Here is a 21304-nt window from a genome sequence, read left to right as displayed (position 1 = left end):
TGTTGGGTGCATATATATTTACAAGTGTTATATTTTCTTCTTGGATTGATCCCTTGATCATTATGTAGTGTCCTTCCTTGTCTAACAGTATTTATTTTAAAGTCTATTTTGTCTGATGTGAGTATTGTTACTCCAGGTTTCTTTTGATTTCTATTTGCATGTAATACCTTTTTCCATCCCCTCATTTCCAGTCTGTATGTGTCTCTAGATCTGACGTTGACCTCTTTTAGACAGCATATAGATGGTTCTTTTTTTGTATCCATTCAGCCAGTGTATGTCTTTTGATTGGAGCATTTAATCCATTTACATTTAACGTAATCATCAATATGTATGTTCTTATTGTCATTTTGTTAATTGTTTTGGATTTGCTTTTATAGGTCTTTTTTCTTCCTTTCCTCTTTTGTTCTCTTCTCTTGTGACTTGATGACTATCATTAATGCTGTGTTGGGATTCCTTTTTCTTTTGTGTGTGTGTGTCTATTGTTGATTTTTGGTTTGTGGTCAATGTGAGGTTTTGCTATAGCAGTCTATATATAAACGAGATTGTTTTACTTTGCTGTTTTTTAAATTTCAAATGCATTTCCAATGTCCTGCACTCATACTCTCCTATTCTCACGATTGCTAGTTTTGATATCATATTTGTATGTGGAAGTGGGTATCATATCATATTTGTGGGGGGAGGGATAAATTGGGAGTTTGGGATTGACATATTCATACTGCTTTATGTAAAATAGATAAATAACAAGAACCTACTGTATAGCACAATGAACTCTGCTCAATATTCTGTAATAACCTAAATGGAAAAAGAATTTGAAAAAGAATAGATACGTGTATATGTGCAACTGAATCACTGCTATGTACCTGAAACTAACAGAACATTGTTAATCAACTATACTCCAGTATAAAATAAAAATTTTAAAAAACATGTCATAACCCATAATAAGATTATTCTACATTTGCACATTTCATGTCAATTATAAGGGAATTCATTATTTAATCATAATGCATAAGAAAGTCATTTCAGATTAAACAGGAAGTTTGAAATACTTCTATTTCTTTTTTTAAATTAATTTATTTTATTTTTGGTTGCATTGGGTCTTCATTGCTGCGTGCAGGCTTTCTCTAGTTGTAGTGAATGGGGGATACTCTTTGTTGCAGTGCATGGGCTTCTCATCGTGGTGGCTTCTCCTGTTGTGGAGCATGGGCTCTACATGTGCAGGCTTCAGTAGTTGTAGCTCACAGGCTCCAGAGTGCAGGCTCAGTAGTTGAGGCACCTGGGCTTAGTTGCTCCGCGGCATGTGGGATCTTCCTGGACCAGGAAGGAGGCAGGAGGATTCTTAACCACTGAGCCACCAGAGAAGTCCTGAAATACATCTATTTCTTATTGCACTGTGAATCATTTAAATTTAAAATCTGTAGAAAAGACACAGCAAGAAAAAATTCAGTGATGAAAATTTTAACAAATTCCTGACATATGACAATAATATTCGAATACCAAGCCAAAAGAAATAAATTATTATTGTGCTTTCCCCTCTTTAATTTAACAGTTCTGCAGAAATGAGCCCAGGTACCTTTTGCTACTAGAGTAAGGGAAGCATGAGTTAGCAATAGTTAAACTTGAAGATTAAGTTTTATAGTACATGTACCTAGTAGGGCTTCTTGGACAGAGCTCGTATTTTTTCTCTCTTCATCTCCTTATCTCAATTTGAATCTTGACTGTCTTACTCCTTAACTAAAATGACTTCTTTCTCAGATGAGGAAACTGAGGCTCAGAGAACCTCACAGAATCATAGAATCTCATATTTGGAATAGAATACAGAGGTCATCTAGACTACTCTTCTCCTGGTTTATGTCACCAGAACCCTCATGTGACATTCTTTGAATATTAAAGATTTCACTACCTTTTAAAAAGCCATTTTAGGCTTGATATCTAGAAAGCATCTTCATCTTGAATTAAAAGACCTTTGGAAGCACATAGATTAATATCTTTTGCATAAGACATCCTGTCAGATATTTAAGGATAGCTCTCATCATTGAAGTCCACTATCCACTAGACCAGTTCTCTAAGTAGGTTAATGGTTGAGTGGGGGTTAAATTTCAGGTCTCATTCTTCCCATAGTTTTTTCACCTCTCCTTGCTGTCTAAGGGGCAATTCAGGATGTTTATGTAGGAAAAAGCAAGTCATTATCACCTTCAAGAAAAATCTCAGAAATTTTTACTAGTAGTTTTATATAGTTGAACTTCAAAAATATTCTGTACAAAGGTTTACATCCAGAAATTGCAATAGAAATTATATGTGATATTAGAAGTTACCTTAGTTTATACAGTTTCCAAAGGACCCTTACAATTTATAGAGAGCATCAAAGCTAGTTGAAACAACTTGCTGGAGTAATTGGGTGTACCATTTCTAAGAAGGAAGAGAGGAGTATATTACATTTAAACCTCCATCTTATTTGACCAATTATAACAGAGATGCAGTATGTACATATTGGCTCATGCATTTTTTTGGTCAGTTATGAAATAATTTAAAGCTACTAGATAGGAAAATATCATGTCTCTGCCTTTCTAAACTGTCCAGGGAATATAATAACACTTGTGAAGGCATTTTTAACCAGAATATTATGACAGTCTTAACAGTTGACAGATGTGATTAACTCCTATCTTGTTTTGGTTATATTGAATGGGGAAAGATGTGCCATTAGAGAAGAGAAGGTCTGCCAGCTAATTAGCACAATAGATGCTCCATCAACTTTGCTGTTTCTTGCAAATAGTATAGTTCAGTATATACAAATTTATTTATTTGGCATAAAGAAATGAAGCTGCCTTTTACATTTGAACTTGTATAGGTGAAGACATGTTATAGTGTGCTATGGACTAGATGTTTGTATCCCCCCAAATTCATATGTTGAAAAGCTACTGCCAGTGCAATAGTATTAGGAGGTGGGGTCTTTGGGAGGTGATTAGGTCATTAAGGCAGAACTCTCATGAGTGGGATTAGTGCCCTTATAAAAGAGGTCCAGAGAGCCAACTACCTTGCCACGTCTGCTGTGTGCAGATGCAATGAGAAGTCTGTGACCTGGAAGAGGGATCTCACCTGACCATGCTGGCACCCTGATCTCTGAATCCACCTGCCTTCAGAACTGTGAGAAATAAATTTCTATTGTTTATAGGCAACCCAGTATGTAGTATTTTGATATAGCAGCCTGAACAGACTAAGACACATTATAAAAGATATTGAGAATTATGTTCAAGAGAGATTTATATTTCTTTACTCTTATTTGTAATTCATTAATTCTAATGTATTTCATATTCCTGTTTATACCTCAGAGTCCAATGTAAATGCCACAAAGTATTTTATGTCTATCAAAAAAGATCAATTTAACTTTAGAAAATAAATAGTATAATCACATAATTATGTTATTTTACCCATTTTTCATAGAGAAGGAAAATGCTTCATTCCTTTTTAAAAAATTTTTATTAGAGTGTAGTTGATTTACAACATTGTGTTAGTTTCACATATATAGCAAAGTGAATCAGTTATATATATACATACACTCTTTTTTAGATTCTTTTACCATATAGCTCATTACAAAGTATTGAGTGGAGTTCCCTGTGCTATACAGTAGGTCCTTGTTATTTATCTGTTTTATATATAGTAGTGTGTATATGTCAATCCCAATCTCCCAATTTATCCCTCCCCCACCTTTCCATTGTGGTAACCATAGGTTTGTTTTCTACCTCTGTGACTCTATTTCTGTTTTGTAAATAAGTTCATTTGTACCGTTATTTTAGATTCCACATATAGGAAATATCATATGATATTTGTCTTTCTCTGTCTGACTTCAATCAGTATCACAATCTCTAGGTCCATCCATATTACAGCAAATGGGAAAATGCCTCATTTTTGCACAATATAATATTATAAGAAGGTCATTGTACAACTACTGTATCTAAACGATTTTATGTGGAATACTGAATAGATTTGTAATAAAGGAGCAGTTCAGTTACTAGAAGTATATAATTTTACTACATTTTGGTCAGGAAAGAAATTATAAAGGATTGTGAAAAAAGATCTTCTAGCACCATATGTCTAGGTTTCCAGGATTTTATTCTAAGTTCTATGGAAAAAAAATACATCTGAATTAGGATTATGAATTGAATATTCTTGTTAATGTTTACTTTTCAAAGTAAGTAAATCTTGATCTGGGGATATCAGTTTCCTATACTTATTTAACAAATTGCGAACTAGACAAATGTAGAAAGTTGTGGACTTGGTAGGTGAGACATACAAAACCCCAAAATAATAGAAAAGAACTTCAATTAGTTTATGCAGCTCAGTAGTCCTTTCCCCTTTCTTCTCTTCTTTATTGCTTACCTTATTCCACAGAGTAGCAACTACAGATATTGCATACCTCCTCCATCCTTTCTCTGTGGTTGATTCATTTTCCCTGCTTAGGAACATTCAGAGACATCCTTTATCTTAAATGAGGAAACTTTTACCTGATCTTGCCTATCACAACCTCTGTCATTAAACGAGAACTTTACATTCATATACCACACACCCCCAGGTTCATAAATGTCTTAAACAGCCCTGGCTATTCAAAGCTAAATAACCAATGTCAAGCCCTGCATCTGTGTTTTGGATCTCATTTTCCATCTTTACATTCAGGAATTGTCACTATCTTTTCTCTGTCTTATGTACTCAATCCTTTTTTTTTTTTCAAGTGGAATTTTCCCCCCAGTAGTTAAAAAAAAATTTTCATGTTTGTGCCCATTAAAAATCAAACAACACATCTTAATCCCTTTCCCTATTGTGCTCCTCCCCCCAGCCCTCTCCCCAACTGGAATAGGGGATGAAGAGATACAGAGTACTACATATAAAATAAATAAGCTACCAGGATATATTGTACAGCACAGGGAATATAGCCAATATTTTATAATAACTTTAAATGGAGTATATTCAATAAAAATATTGACTTACTATGTCATACACCTGAAACTAATCCAGTATTGTAAATCAACTGTACTTTAATTTAAAAAAATCAAATTATACATGAATAAAATTCCCTTAGTTTACTACCAACCCCCTATCACTACTAGCTACTATATCATCTCCTTCCTTTAAGAATCAAATATGTTTTGAGATTTATCATTTTTGTCTCATTAATAAATCACACTGGGAAAACTGGACACACAAATCACAGCAACAGGATGGAAGTGGAATACTCTCTTACGCCATATACAAAAATCGACTCAAAAGGCATTAATGATTTAAATGTAAGACCTGAAACCATAAATTATAGGTTGTAAGCTCCTTGACATCAGATTTGGTGACGGCATTTTTGCATTTGACACCAAAATCAAATGCAGCAAAAGCAAAAATAAACAAGTGAGACTACATTGAACTAAAAAGCTTCTGTATAGCAAAGGAAATCATCAACAAAATGAAAAGACAACCTACCAAATAAGAGAAAATATTTGCAAATTATATATCTGATAAGAGGTTAATGTCCAAAATATATAAATAATTCATACAACTGAATAGCAAAAAAAAAAAAAAAAAAAAACCCACACACAATTTAATTAAAAAGTGAGCAGAGGGCTTCCCTGGTGGCGCAGTGGTTGAGAGTCCGCCTGCCGATGCAGGGGACACGGGTTCGTGCCCCGGTCCAGGAAGATCCCACATGCCGCGGAGCGGCTGGGCCCGTGAGCCATGGCTGCTGAGCCTGCACGTCCGGAGCCTGTGCTCTGCAACAGGAAAGGCCACAACAGTGAGAGGTCTGCGTACTGCAAAAAAAAAAGTGAACAGAGAATCTGAATAGACATTTTCCACAGAAGACACACAGGTGGCCAACAAGATCACTAATCATCAAGGAAATGCAAATCAAAACCACAGTGAGATATCACCTCTCACCTGTCAGAATGGCTACTATCAAAAAGACAAGAAATAACAAGTGTTGGAGAGGATGTATAGAAGAGAGAACCCTTGTACACCCTTGGGGGGAATGTAAATTGGTGCAACCACTGTGGAAAAAAATATGGAAGTAACTCGAAAAATTAAAAATACAGCTACCATATGATCCAGGAATTCCACTTCTGGACACTTATTTGAAGAAAATGGAAACACTAATTCAAAAGTATATATGGACACTCAGAGTCATTGCAACCTTATTTACAATTACCAAGATATGGAAACAACCTAAGTGTCCATCAATGGATGAATGGATAAAGAAGACGTGGTGTATGTATATACTGTGGAATATTAATCAGCCATAAAAAGAATGAAAACATGCCATCTGAGGTAGCATGGATGGACCTTGCAGGTATTATGTAAATGAAACAAGCCAGAGAAAGACAAATCTTGTAGCACCTCACTTACATGTGGAATCTAAAAAACAAACAAATAAAACAACAACAACAAAGCTAAGCCCATAGATACAGAGAACAGTTTTGTGGATGCCAGAGACAGGGGTTGGAGGGTGGGCCAAATGGGTGCAGGGAGTCAAAAGGTACAAACTTCCAGTTACAAAATAAAGTCATGGAGAATTAAAGCACAGCATGGCAACTATAGTTAATAATACTGTATAGCATATTTGAAAGTTGCTGAGAGAGTTGATCTTAAAAGTTTTTACCACAAGGAGGTTTCAGCTTCAAGATGGCAGAGGAGTAAGATGTGGAGGTCACCTTCCTCCCCACAAATACATCAGAAATACACCTACATGTGGAACAACTCCTACAGAACCCTTACTGCATGCTGGCAGAAGACCTCAGACCTCCCAAAAGGCAAGAAACTCCCCATGTTCATGGGTAGGGCAAAAGAAAAAACAGAAAAAAGAATAGGGATGGCACCTGCCCCTCTGGGAGGGAGCTGTGAAGGAGGAAAAGTTTCCACACACTAGGAAGCCCCTTCACTGGTGGAGACAGGGGGTGGATGGAGGGTGGGGGGATGTTTCAGAGCCACGGAGGAGAGCACAGCAACAGGGGTGCAGAGGGCGAAGCGGAGAGATTACTGTACACAGGATCAGTGCCGACCAACACTCACCAGCCTGAGAGGCTTGTCTGCTCACCCGCTGGGGAGGGTGAGGGTGGGGAGCTAAAGCTCGGGCTTCAAAGGTCAGATTCCAGAGAGAGGACTGGGGTTGGCTGCGTGAACACAGACTGAAGGGGGATAGTGGGCCACAGCTAGCCGGGAGGGAGTCCAGGAAAAAGTCTGGACCTGCCGAAAAACTACATGTAAAACTACATGTTAAACTACAATGAGGTATCACCTCACACCAGTCAGAATGGCCATCATCAAAAAATATACAAATAGTACATGTTGGAGAGGGTGTGGAGAAAAGGGAACCTTCTTGCACTGTTAGTGGGAATGTAAATTGATAAAGCCACTATGGAGAACAGTGTGGAGGTTCCTTAAAAAACTAAAAATAGAACTATCATATGACCCAGCAATCCCACTACTGGGCATATACCCTGAGAAAACCATAATTCAAAAAGAGACATGTGCCACAATGTTCATTACAGCACTAGTTACAATAGCCATGACATGGAAACATTGTTAAGTGTCCTTCGACAGATGAATGGATAAAGAAGATGTGGCACTTATATACAATGGAATATTACTCAGCCATAAAAAGAAACAAAATTGAGTTATTTGTAGTGGGGTGGGTGGACCTAGAGTCTGCCATACAGAGTGAAGTAAGTCAGAAAGAGAAAAAGAAACGCCATGTGCTTACACATATATATGGAATCTAAAAAAGTCAAAAAGTGGTTCTGAAGAACCTAGCAGCAGGATAGCAATAATGACTCAGATGTAGAGAATGGACTTAAGGACACGGGGCAGGGAAAGTGTAAGCTGGCACAAAGTGAGAGAGTGGTGTTGACACATATACCCTACCAAATGTAAAATAGATAGCTAGTGGGAAGCAGCTGCATAGCACAGGGAGATCAGCTCGGTGCTTTGTGACCACCTGGAAGGGTGGGATAGAGAGGGTGGGAAGGAGACACAAGAGGGAGGGCATATGGGGATATATGTATAGTATATCTGATTCACTTTGTTATACAGCAGAAACTCACACAACAATGTAAATCAATTATACTCCAGTGTAAGAGAAAAAAGCTAATAGGAGATATTAGATTTCTTTCATTTTCTACACTTGAGTGGTTTAGATATCATGAAAAGTGTATCTTCCTTGTAAATTTGAAAGAAATCGCCTATAAATCACTCATAAATGTCTTTCAATGAATTTATGTCTGTGACTTTTCTAGTGTCTTCTTATTGTCATTGTTTTGTATATATCTTCTGCTTTATGTTGAATTAATTTTGGTCTCTTTATTCATAGAAATTGTTTATTTTATCTAGTTTTTTTTAAATGAGCAGAGATGGTTATATTATTCTCCATATTATCTTATTTTCTTGATGAAATTTGCCAGAAGGGTAAAAAAAAAAAAAAAGGTTTTTACCACAAGAAAAAAAACATTATTATTTATATTTTTTCAGAATTTCGTTATTCATTATATCTGACTCCTGCCTCATTGCAGTCTAGCTTCATGCCCATTCGCTGCCCTGGTACAGTACTCAGTAAGTTCACCAATGACCTCTCTGCTACCTATCCTGATGTCTATTTACAGTAACATCTCATTCATCATTTCAGAATCACGTGAAACTGATCACCACCCTTCTTGAAAACTACCTTTTCCGAGTTTCCATGCGAAAACACTTTTCTTCCCCTCCACCTTTTCATCTGAATCTGTATCCATTCCTTCTCTTTCTTCTTTGCATGTTATCTCAAGGCACAGTTCTGGGGTTTCTTACTTTCTCACTCTTCACTCACTATTCCCTTGTTGATTTGATCCATATCCAGTGCTCTGATTACCCACCTATATGGAGATGAAGACTGGACTCATTATCTTTCTCTTCCAATCCTACCCCTCCTATTGTTACTTAACTAAAAAATGTCAGCATCCAGCTGCAAAAGCACAGGAACAAGCCTGACATCCTTTTCTCTTTCCCTTCTCATCCTTATTTAGTGCTTTAACAAATCCTGCCAGAATTTCCTCTTAAATAGTACTTGAACTTGTCCCTTTATTCTTTGCCTCCACTACAGTCTCCACCACTCTTATTCAAGCTATTAAGATATGTTACCTGGATGATACCAGTGTCCTGTTTATATGTATTCATTCAGCCTTTCTTTAATTAGTTCTCTGTATTGCAAATGTTAATTTGATCATGTTACTATGCCTCCCATCCTTAAAATCCTTTGATAATTTCTCATTGTTCTCTGGCTAAAGATGATTCCTTTGATATGACCTGTAAGACCCTACATGGTCTGTAACCACCAGAGAAACTCTTGGTGTCTTTACTCCCGTCACACTGCACTCTTCAATCCTTTGTATCCAAAATACTTTCCCCAAATACCTCTTTATTTGACTATTTAATTTCAAATTGCAATTCAAGCACTGCTTTCTTAAGGTAGCCTTTCCTATCTCCATGTTAGAATCATTCACCCCATGATAGTCTTTCAGGAGCCTGATAACTCTTGTTTTTAGCACTTCCTCTGGTTAGAACTTTGCGTTTTTATTAGTGATTATTAAATATCTACCTTTGCTACTCAACTATCAGCTCAATAAAGAAAGACATTAAATTTTTGTTCTTTATCATTATATAATTAATGGTCAAGCAATTATTTATTGTGTCTTAATAAATGCTTCCTTGCATTAGTTTTCAGCTGCTTTCTGGAGAGTTTGTAGCTCTTGACTCCATTCATCTGTTATGATCCTGCTTTTGACCCTTTGGTCATGGCTTTTTCTTCTGTTCTCACTGGTTCTTGACTCTGTGCACTCTTCTAAGGACTTGATTTGGATTTTCCCTCTGATACTCTATTCTGAGAACTTGTAGACTAGATAGTTCACCCAGTCCACCAAAATTCCAGAATTTGGGCAGATCCTTGTTGCTACTTAGAACTGCCATTCTCTGTTTCCCTTAGGAAATTCTTGAATACATGCCTTTTACTCAGTTTACTTACTTCCCCTTTATACCTTATTTGCCTGAAACTTTTAGCTCCTGACACTACAAGTATTCTTATGGGCACTATCAATTATCTCAATAATCTTTGAGCTTTCAAATCTAGCACATTTGTTCAATGAGATTTTTGAATATATTTGTTGCCTTCTTATCTATCACTTGCCCTTTAATTCTTCTTCCTCTTGCCCTTTAATTATAACTGTTCCTTGAAAGTCAGTCTCTTTTGTCCTTTGAATTTTCTTTCTTTCTTATCCCTCTGGTAACTCAACTGTAGTTATGCTTTTGTTTTTAGCTGCTTTATTAAGATATAATTCACATGCCATACAATTTACCCATTTAAAGTGTACAGTTCAAAAGAAAAAAAATAACGTGTACAATTCAATGGCTTTTAGTATAGTCACAGAATATATATCTATCACCACAATTATTTTAATAAGATTTTCATTCCCCAGTAAAGAAACCCTGTACACCTTAGACATCACCCTTCAATCTTCCCACCTCCTTTCCCCCAGTCCTAGACACAACACTAATCTACTTTGTTTCTCTATATTTGCCTATTTTGGGAATTTCTTTTAATTGATCACACAATATGGTGTCCTTTGTGACTCGCTTTATAGTAATGATTTTAAATGACATTACAATGCCAATTTCTCAATCATTTATATCTAGACATAACTTCTGAACTTCAGCATTGAGTTGACAAATGCACATTCTCTATAAATCATTCTTAGTTCAATTTAAATACCTAAAGGAGAACTGTTGACTTTTTTTCAGCTAGCTTGCTTGTCTTCATTTCTTATTTTTATCAAAATATGTGACATCACAGACACTGTTATTCTCCCCCAAACCTCATACTTTCTGTAACCCTACCTATTCAGTGCCTAGCACGTGGATGTTTGTCATATGCTGTTTGAATGAATGAGTGATTTAATGACTGGATGTATCAGTTTACCTTCTCTCCATTCTCCTATAGACTATCCAGGCATTTAATTCCTCAGACTTGCTTCCAAGTGTTTCCCCCAAAGCTGTGAAGCCTCTAATTTCATATTCTTCAAATATCACTTTCCTGTTTATTTTTTAACATCTTTATTGGAGTATATGTGCTTTACAATGGTGTGTTAGTTTCTGCTTTATAACAAAGTGAATCAGTTATACATATACATATGTTCCCATATCTCTTCCCTCTTGCATCTTTCTCCCTCCCACCCTCCCTATCCCACCCCTCTAGGTGGTTACAAACTACAGAGCTGATCTCCCTCTGCTATGCGGCTGCTTCCCACTAGCTATCTATTTTACGTTTGGTAGTGTATATACGTGCATGGCACTCACTCACTTTATCACAGCTTACCCTTCCCCCTCCCCATATCCTCAAGTCCATTCGCTAGTAGGTCTGTGTCTTTATTCCTGTCTTACCCCTAGGTTCTTCATGACCTTTTATTTTTTCTTAGATTCTATTTATATGTGTTAGCATACGGTATTTGTTTCTCTCTTTCTGACTTACTTCACTCTGTATGACAGAATCTAGGTCCATCCACCTCACCACAAATAACTCAATTTCGTTTCTTTTTATGGCTGTGTAATATTCCATTGTATATATGTGCCACATCTTCTTTATCCATTCATCTGTTGATGGACACTTAGGTTGCTTCCATGTCCTGGCTATTGTAAATAGAGTTGCAATGAACATTTTGGTACATGAGTCTTCCGGAATTATGGTTTCCTCAGGGTATATGCCCAGTAGTGGAATTGCTGGGTCGTATGGTAGTTCTATTTGTAATTTTTGTTTGTTTGTTTGTTTGTTTTGCGGTACGCAGGCCTCTCACTGTTGTGGCTTCTCCCGTTGTGGAGCACAGGCTCCGGACATGCAGGCTCAGCGGCCATGGCTCACAGGCCCAGCTGCTCCACGACATTTGGGATCTTCCCGGACCGGGGCACGAACCCATATCCCCTGCATTGGCAGGCGGATTCTCAACCACCACACCACCAGGGAAGCCCCTAGTTGTAGTTTTTTAAGGAACCTCCATACTGTTCTCCATAGTGAATGTATCTATATACATTCCTACCAACAGTGAAAGTGTTCCCTTTTCTCCACGTCCTCTCCAGCATTTATTGTTTCTAGATTTTTTGATGATGGCCATTCTGACCGGTGTGAGATGATATCTCATTGTAGTTTTGATTTGTATTTCTCTAATGATTAAAGATGTTGAGCATTCTTTCATGTGTTTGTTGGCAATCTGTATATCTACTTTGGAGAAATGTCTATTTAGGTCTTCTGCCCATGTTTGGATTGGGTTGTTTTTTTCTTTGTTATTGAGCTGCATGAGCTGCTTGTAAATTTTGGAGATTAATCCATTGTCAGTTGCTTCATTGGCAAATATTTTCTCCCATTCTGAGGGTTTTCTTTTGGTCTTGTTTATGGTTTCCTTTGTTGTGCAAAAGCTTTTAAGTTTTATTAGGTCCCATTTGTTTATTTTTGTTTTTATTTCCATTTCTCTAGGAGGTGGGTCAAAACGGATCTTGCTGTGATTTATGTCTTAGAGTGTCTGCGTATGTTTTCCTCTAAGAGTTTGATAGTGTCTGGCCTTACATTTAGGTCTTAAATCCAATTTGAGTTTATTTTTGTGTATGGTGTTAGGGAGTGTTCTAATTTCATACTTTTATATGTATCTGTCCAGTTTTCCCAGCACCACTTATTGAAGAGGCTGTCTTTTCTCCACTGTATATTCTTGCCTCATTTATCAAAGATAAGGTGACCATATGTGCATGGGTTTATCTCTGGGCTTTCTATCCTGTTCCTTTGATCTATATTTCTGTTTTTGTGCCAGTACCATACTGTCTTCATTACTGTACCTTTGTATCATTGTCTGAAGTCAGGGAGTCTTATTCCACCAGCTCCATTTTTCGTTCTCAAGATTGATTTGGCTATTAGGGGTCTTTTGTGTTTCCATACAAATTGTTAAATTTTTTGCTCTAGTTCTGTGAAAAGTGCCAGTGGTAACTTGATAGGGATTGCATTGAATCTGTAGATTGCTTTGGGTAGTAGAGTCATTTTCACAGTGTTGATTCTTCCAATCCAAGAACATGGTACATCTCTCCGTCTATTTGTATCATCTTTAGTTTCTTTCATCAGTGTCTTATAATTTTCTGCACACAGGTCTTTTGTCTCCTTACATAGGTTTATTCCTAGATATTTTATTCTTTTTGTTGCAATGGAAAATGGGAGTGTTTTCTTGATTTCACTTTCAGATATTTCTTCATTAGTGTATAGGAATGCCAGAGATTTGTGTGCATTAATTTTGTATCCTGCTACTTTACCAAATTCATTGATTAGATCTAGTAGTTTTCTGGTAGCATCTTTAGGATTCTCTATGTATAGTATCATGTCATCTGCAAACAGTGACAGCTTTACTTCTTCTTTTCCAATTTGTATTCCTTTTATTTCATTTTCTTCTCTGATTGCTGTGGCCAGAACTTCCAAAACTATGTTGAATAAGAGTGGTGAGCGTGGGCAACCTTGTTTTATTCCTGATCTTAGTGGAAATGGTTTCAGTTTTTCACCATTGAGAATGATGTTGGCTGTGGGTTTGTCATATATGACCTTTATTATGTTGAGGAAAGTTCCCTCTATACCTACGTTCTGCAGGGGTTTTATCATAAATGGGTGCTGAATTTTGTTGAAAGCTTTCTCTGCATTATTGAGATGATCATATGGTTTTTCTCCTTCAGTTTGTTAATATGGTGTATCACGTTGATTGATTTGTGAATATTGAAGAATCCTTGCATTTCTGGAATAAACCCCACTTGATCATGGTGTATGATCCTTTTAATGTGCTGTTGTATTCTGTTTGCTAGTATTTTGTTGAGGATTTTTGCATCTATTTTCATCAGTTTTATTGGCCTGTATTTTTCTTTCTTTGTGACATCTTTGTCTGGTTTTCATATCAGGGTGATGGTGGCCTCATAGAACGAGTTTGGGAGTGTTGCATTCTCTGCTATATTTTGGAAGCGTTTCAGAAGGTAGGTGTTAGCTCTTCTCTAAATGTCTGATAGAATTCACCTGTGAAGCCATCTGTTCCTGGGCTTTTGTTTGTTGGAAGACTTGTATCACAGTTTCAATTTCAGTGCTTGTGATTGGTCTGTTCATATTTTCTATTTCTTCCTGATTCAATCTTGGCATGTTGTGCATTTCTAAGAATTTGTCCATTTCTTCCAGGTTGTCCATTTTATTGGCATAGAGTTGCTTGTAGTAATCTCTCATGATCTTTTGTATTTCTGCAGTGTCAGTTGTTACTTCTCCTTTTTCATTTCTAGTTCTGTTGATTTGAGTCTTCTCCCTATTTTTCTTGATGAGTCTGGCCAATGGTTTATCAATTTTGTTTATCTTCTCAAAGAACCAGCTATTAGTTTTATTGATCTTTGCTATTGTTTCCTTCATTTCTTTTTCTTTTATTTCTGATCTGATCTTTATGATTTCTTTTCTTCTGCTAATTTTTTTATTTTTTTAGGTACGCAGGCCTCTCACTGTTGTGGCCTCTCCCGTTGCGGAGCACAGGCTCTGGATGTGCAGGCTCAGCAGCCATGGCTCACGGGCCCAGCTGCTCCGCAGCACGTGGGATCTTCCGGGACTGGGGCACAAACCCGTGTCCCCTGCATTGGCAGGCAGACTCGCAACCACTGCGCCACCAGAGAAGCCCTCTTCTGCTATCTTTTGGGGTTTTTTTTGTTCTTCTTTCTCTAAATGCTTTAGGTTTAAGATTATGTTGTTTATTTGAGATGTTTCTTGTTTCTTAAGGTAGGATTGTATTTCTATAAACTTCCGTCTTAGAAATGCTTTTGCTGCATCCCATAGATTTTGGGTCATCATGTCTCCATTGTCATTTGTTTCTAGGTATGTTTTGATTTCCTCTTTGATTTCCTCAGTGATCACTTCGTTATTAAGTAGTGTATTGTTTAGCCCCCATGTGTTTGTATTTTTTACAGATCTTTTCCTGTAATTGATATCTAGTCTCATAGCGTTGTGGTCAGAAAAGATACTTGATACGATTTCAATTTTCTTAAATTTACCAAGGCTTGATTTGTGACCCAAGATATGATCTATCCTGGAGAATGTTCCATGAGCACTTGAGAAAAATGTGTATCCTGTTGTTTTTGGATGGAATGTCCTACAAACATCAATTAAGTCCATCTTGTTTAATGTATCATTTAAAGCTTTTGTTACCTTATTTATTTTCATTTTGGATGATCTGTCCATTGGTGAAAGTGGAGTGTTAAAGTCCCCTACTATGATTGTGTTACTGTCGATTTCCAATTTTATGGCTGTTACCATTAGCCTTATGTATTGTGGTGCTCCTTCATTGGGTGCATAAATATTTACAATTGTTATATCTTCTTCTTGGTTTGATCCCTTGATCATTATATAGTGTCCTCCTTTGTCTCTTGTCATAGCCTTTATTTTAAAGTCTATTTTGTCTGATATGAGAATTGCTACTCCAGCTTTCTTTTGATTTTCATTTGCATGGAATATCTTTTTCCATCCCCTCACTTTCAGTCTGTATGTGTCCCTAGGTCTGAAGTGCGTCTATTGTAGACAGCATATATATGGGTCTTGTTTTTATATCAATTCAGCCAGTCTGTGGCATTTGGTGGAAGCATTTAATCCATTTACATTTAAGGTAGTTATCGATATGTATGTTCCTATTCCCATTTTCTTAATTGTTTTGGGTTTGTTATTGTAGGTCTTTTCCTTCTCTTGTGTTTCTAGCCTAGAAAAGTTCCTTTAGCATTTGTTGTAAAGCTGTTTTGGTGGTGCTAAACTCTCTCAGCTTTTGCTTGTCTGTAAAGGTTTTAATTTCTCCATCAAATCTGAATGAGATCCTTGCTGGGTAGAGTAATCTTGGTTGCAGGTTTTTCTCCTTCATCACTTTAAATATGTTCTGCCAGTCCCTTCTGCTTGCAGTTTCTGCTGAAAGATCAGCTGTTAACCTTATGGGGATTCCCTTGTGTGTTATTTGGTTTTTTTACCTTGCTGCTTTTAATATGTTTTCTTTGTATTAAATTTTTGATAGTTTGATTAATATGTGTCTTGGCGTGTTTCTCCTTGGATTTATCCTGTATGGGACTCTCTGTGCTTCCTGTACTTGATTAACTATTTCCTTTCCCATATTAGGGAAGTTTTCAACTGTAATCACTTCAGATATTTTCTCAGTTCCTTTCTTTTTCTCTTCTTCTGGAACCCCTATAATTCGAATGTTGGTGCATTTAATGTTGTCCCAGAGGTCTCTGAGGCTCTCCTCAGTTCTTTTCATTCTTTTTTCTTCATTCTGCTCTGTAGTAATTATTTCCACTATTTTATCTTCCAGGTCACTTATCCATTCTCCTGCCTGTTATTCTGCTATTGATCCCTTCTAGAGTAATTTTAATTTCATTTATTGTGTTGTTCATCATTGCTTGTTTCCTCTTTAGTTCTTCTAGGTCCTTGTTAAATGTTTCTTGCATTTTCTCTATTCTGTTTCAAGATTTTGGATCATCTTTACTATCATTATTCTGAATTCTTTTTCAGGTAGACTACCTATTTCCCCTTTTTTTTTTTTTAATTTATTTATTTAGTCTGTGTTGGGTCCTCATTTCTGTGTGAGGGCCCTCCCCAGCTGCAGCGAGCAGGGGCCACTCTTCATCGCAGTGTGCGGGCCTCTCACTATCGCGGCCTCTCTTGTTGTGGAGCACAGGCTCCAGCCGCACAGGCTCAGTACTTGTGCCTCACAGGCCCAGTTGCTCCGTGGCATGTGGGATCTTCCCAGACCAGGGCCCGTACCCGTGTCCCCTACATTGGCAGGCAGATTCCCAACCACTGCGCCACCAGGGAAGCCCCCCTATTTCCTCTTCATTTGTTAGGTCTGGTGGGTTTTTACCTTACTCCTTCATCTGCTGTGTGTTTTTCTATCTTCTCATTTTGCTTATCTTACTGTGTTTGGGGTCTCCTTTTTGCATGCTGCAGGTTTGTAGTTTCCATTGTTTTTGGTGTCTGTGCCCAGTGGGTAAGGTTGGTTCAGTGGGTTGTGTAGGCTTCCTGGCGGAGGGGACTAGTGCCTGTGTTCTGGTGGATGAAGCTGGATCTTGTCTCTCTGGTGGGCCGGTTCATGTCTGGTGGTGTGTTTTGGGGTGTATGTGGACTTATTATGATTTTAGGCAGCCTCTGTGCTAATGGGTGGGGTTGTGTTTCTGTCTTGCTAATTGTTTGGCATAGGGTGTCCAGCACTGTAGCCTGCCGGTCGTTGAGTGAAGCTGGGTGTTGGTGTTGAGATGGAGATCTCTGGGAGATTTTCGCCGTTTAATATTTCGTGGAGCTGGGAGGTGTCTTGTGGACCAGTGTCCTGAAGTTGGCTCTCCCACCTCAGAGGCCCAGCACTGACTCCTGGCTGGAGCACCAAGAGCCTTTCATCCACACAGCTCAGAATAAAAGGGAGAAAAAGTAGAAAGAAAGAAAGAGCATAAAATAAAATACAGTAAGATAAAATAAAATAAAATAATTAAAATAAAAAATAATTATTAAGAAAAAAAATTTTTTATAGGTAAAAACAAACATAAATGGACGGACAGAACCCTAGGACAAATGGTGAAAGCAAAGGTATACAGACAAAATCTCACACAGAAGCATACACATAACAAATGACAAAAAGAGGGTAAGGGGAAAAAATAATAAATCTTGCTCTCAAAGTCCACCTCCTCAATTTGGGATGATTCGTTGTCTATTCAGGTACTCCACAGATGCAGGGTACATCAAGTTGATTGTGGAGATTTAATCTGCTGCTCCCGAGTCTGCTGGAAGCAATTTCCTTTTCTCTTCTTTGTTCGCACAGTTCCCAGGGTTCAGCTTTGGATTTGGCCCCGCCCCTCCGTGTAGGTCACCTTAGGGCGTCTGTTCTTTGCTCAGACAGGACGTGGTTAAAGGAGCAGCATATTCGGGGGCTCTGGTCACTCACGCGTGGGGGAGGGAGTGGTACCGAGTGTGGGGCGAGCCTGCGGCGGCAGAGGCCAGCGTGACATTGCACCAGCCTGAGGCACGCTGTACTTCTCCGCGGGAAGTTGTCCCTGGATCCCGGGACCCTGGCAGTGGCGGGCTGCACAGGCTCCTGGGAGGGAAGGTGGGGATAGTGACCTGTGCTTGCACACAGGCTTCTTGGTTGCGGCAGCAGCAGCCTTTGCGTCTCATGCCCATCTCTGGGGTCTGCGCTTTTAGCCGCGGCTCGCGCCCGTCTCTGGGGTGCGCGCTGATAGCCTCGGCTTGCTCCCGTCTCTGGAGCTCCTTAAGCAGCGCTCTTAATCTCCTCTCCTCGCACACCAGGAAACAAAGAGGGAAGAAAAAGTCTCTTGCCTCTTCGGCAGCTCCAGACTTTTTCCCGGATTCCCTCCCGGCTAGCCGGGGTGCATTAACCCCTTCAGTCTGTGTTCACGCTGCCAACCCCTGTTCTCTCCCTGCGATCCGACCTAAGCCCGAACCTTAGCTCCCAGCCCCCGCCCGCCCTGGCGGGTGAGCAGACGAGCCTCTTGGGCTGGCGAGTGCTGGTCGGCACCGATCCTCTGTGCGGGAATCTCTCCACTTTGCCCTCCGCACCCCTTTTGCTGTGCTCTCCTCTGTGGCTCCGCAGCTTCCCCCCTCCACCACCCGCAGTCTCCGCCCGCGAAGGGGCTTCCTAGTGTGTGGAAACCTTTCCTCCTTCACGGCTCCCTCCCACTGGTGCAGGTCCCGTCCCTATTCTTTTGTCTCTGTTTTTTCCTTTTTCTTTTGCCCTACCCAGGTATGTGGGGAGTTTCTTGCCTTTTGGGAGGTCTGAGGTCTTCTGCCAGCGTTCAGTAGGTGTTCTATAGGAGCAGTTCCATGTGTAGATGTATTTCTGATGTATCTGTGGGGAGGAAGGTGATCTCCGCGTCTTACTCTTCCGCCATCTTCCTCAACTGTCCCCCACTTTCCTGTTTAGCATATACTTATTGAACTTTTGCTAGGAAAAGAGCCTTGTGAAATTCAAACAACACAAGATTTAATGTCATAGGATCTGTGTCCATGTCCTAATTTCATTACTTCCCTGTTGTGTGATTATGCATTAGTTACTTCATCTTTTTTTCTTTTTGACTCAAGTTCTGAAAACTGAGAGAGATGGCGTTAGTAAGGTTTATTTCAAAGAAGCCCGAAAAATCTGCAGTACCTACAGCAGTACCTAGTATATAGCAGGTACTCATAAAAATTGGTGGAAAAAGATTTTCAAATGTGATCATATATTTTAAAATTCTCTCTAATTTGAAAAGGTTAACTTATTAATTTAATTAACCCTGTTTCAAGCAGTTAGAGAGAATGAAACAAATAAAAGGTCTAAGCCATTTTTTAGGAACAAGAAATTCTGTTACCTATAGGCTTAATACAAAGCTGAATGGTACACTTTCATTACAATGCAGTGTCTTAATTGAGGAAACAATTTCATGTTTCAAATGTTAGAGCATAGTTTTCAGCGTGTTTTGAAAAGGTTGGTACATTACTTATGTTTGTACAGTCTGGCCCCAGAAGTTAGGCTACTCTTAATGTGAGTGGTACCATGAATTGAGAGGGCCTTCTCTCAGGGCTATGTGAGGCAATGGGTCCTGCCTTGGTCTGTGTTGATATCTTAGCAACTTTCAAATATGCGAGACAGTATTATTAACTATAGTCACCATCCTGGACATTACATCCACATGATTATCTTATAACTGGAATTTTGTACCTTTTGACCCCCTTCACTCATCTCACCCCCCCCACCCCCACTGTGGCAATCCCTTTGTTTTTTTAATCCATTTCCACATGCTCGGAATATTTTTCTGCATTAGTATGAACACTTCCAGGACCATGGAAGTCCATAATCATCTCACCTTTTCTGAAACTATAGAATTTGTACTCAGAACCACACCCTTTTGGCACTCACTTTCTTTGCCAATGAAATTATAAAATTCTCAATAGTTTTTCTCCCTTCTTGTTCCCACCAGTGTCTAGCATGTTATAAACACAAAATGTAGTCAATATATATTTTTTTGAATGGATAGGCAGAAATTTGCTATAAGCTAAGAAAAACAGATACCATTAGGAAAAATTCTCTTAGAAGGTTGATTTAAGCAATTTTAGTAAAAATTATTTTAAAACGACTTAATTGTCAAACCAGAGACAGAAAAACACCTAAAAGAACAATGAAACAGTTTATTAGTTAATTGAATTCAGAAATGAATCATTTTTATATGTATGCAGTGTTTCTCTTCCTACTCTAAGTTCAAGTATGAATGCCAACACTGAATTCAAATAGAGCTTTGGTGAATGAGTAAATAGCTCAAGGTCAGCAACAGACTAAACATGCTGCTTGTCTGTTTCCCAGTCAGTATGGTGGAAGTTACAGGTGTAGCTGAAAGGTCACTGCAACACCCCACAATTTGCATTTTTACGACTTCTGGGAATATGATTCTACATCAGGATGTCACCTCCTAGACTGCTTAAGTTTTTAAAGCAGTGAGATTTTATGACCTTGGGAAATGATATCCCCTATTCAACCACCTCCTAAAGCATAGAAGAAGTGATGCCAGTGACACTGTGCATCACTGTATAATACTGATGGTTTGAAAACTATATCTAGGTGACAGAAACCTATGGATAGATAGATGTGACTTTCATTTACTAGGCACTCTAAGTCAAATCAATTAATATTGATTAATTTATCTTGCATCTAATTAAGTGGTTTTTTCTCCACCCAGGTAATATTATTGACCTATTGTATCTCTGTGTATATGTGTGTTGGTGGTAACGATGTTGAAACCTGTGTTCTCTGTTCATCACCTGCTCAATATTGTAGACATTTTAGAAATAGAAATGTGGTTCCTCCCCGCTAGGAACACATGACTGCAAACCTCGCTTGAGAACTTCTCTCAACCTGGTGATTGAATCCAATCATTTTAGAGCAAAATGTTTTGAAACCCTGATATTAACGTTGTTGGATTTTTAAACTCATTTTTTATTAATTTTATGTTGAGTGCACACACAAGGCATTCAGAACCAGAGTCACATTATTATCTATTTAAAAAGTAAATAATTATCATGTTGTTCCCCACACTCTTGTAATTACCCCAGGGGCAACTCTGTGTAGACAGGTCAAACATCTATGCATACAAATTTCAAAGTATATCATAGCTGAGGAACAGAGAACATTGGATTTTCTCCATTTATGTATGGGAAAGAGACAACTGACCCTTTCTTTAACCTGAGATGGGATGGAAAGAA

The sequence above is a fragment of the Grampus griseus genome, assembly GCF_964374135.1.
Source record: "Grampus griseus genome assembly, chromosome: 2".
Classification (NCBI taxonomy): domain Eukaryota; kingdom Metazoa; phylum Chordata; class Mammalia; order Artiodactyla; family Delphinidae; genus Grampus; species Grampus griseus.
This window is presented reverse-complemented; position numbering follows the sequence as displayed.